We start from the raw sequence: 365 nt of genomic DNA, 5'->3' as shown, positions 1-365 counted from the left end.
GCACAGGTCCCTCCCCAGCCCTTTGGGTGCCCCTTACCTGCGCACAGGTGCCCGGGCGAGACGGTGACGCTGCTGTTGCTGACGGGGTTCTGTGCCCGGCACGTCAGGGACACGGACCCGTCCGGGGGTGACTCCTCCAGCAGCAGCGTGGGCCCCTCTCCCCGGGGCTTCTCCCCCTCGCTCCAGCCGTAGGAGACGCTGCCCAGGCCGGGCCCGGGGGTGGAGCAGCGCAGGGCGTAGCGGCAGCTCCCGCCCGAGCAGTTCTGGGCCTCGCAGCTCACCCGGGGCTCCGCCAGCTGCCCTGGGGGAAGGAGGGCAGGGGCTGCCGGAAAACGCTTCTTAACATTGAAAAAACACCCCCAAAA

The sequence above is a fragment of the Neopelma chrysocephalum genome, unplaced genomic scaffold (assembly GCF_003984885.1).
Source record: "Neopelma chrysocephalum unplaced genomic scaffold, ASM398488v2 Primary Assembly neopelma1_325, whole genome shotgun sequence".
In the NCBI taxonomy this organism is placed as follows: Eukaryota; Metazoa; Chordata; class Aves; order Passeriformes; family Pipridae; genus Neopelma; species Neopelma chrysocephalum.
Note: the sequence above shows the minus strand (reverse complement) of the source record.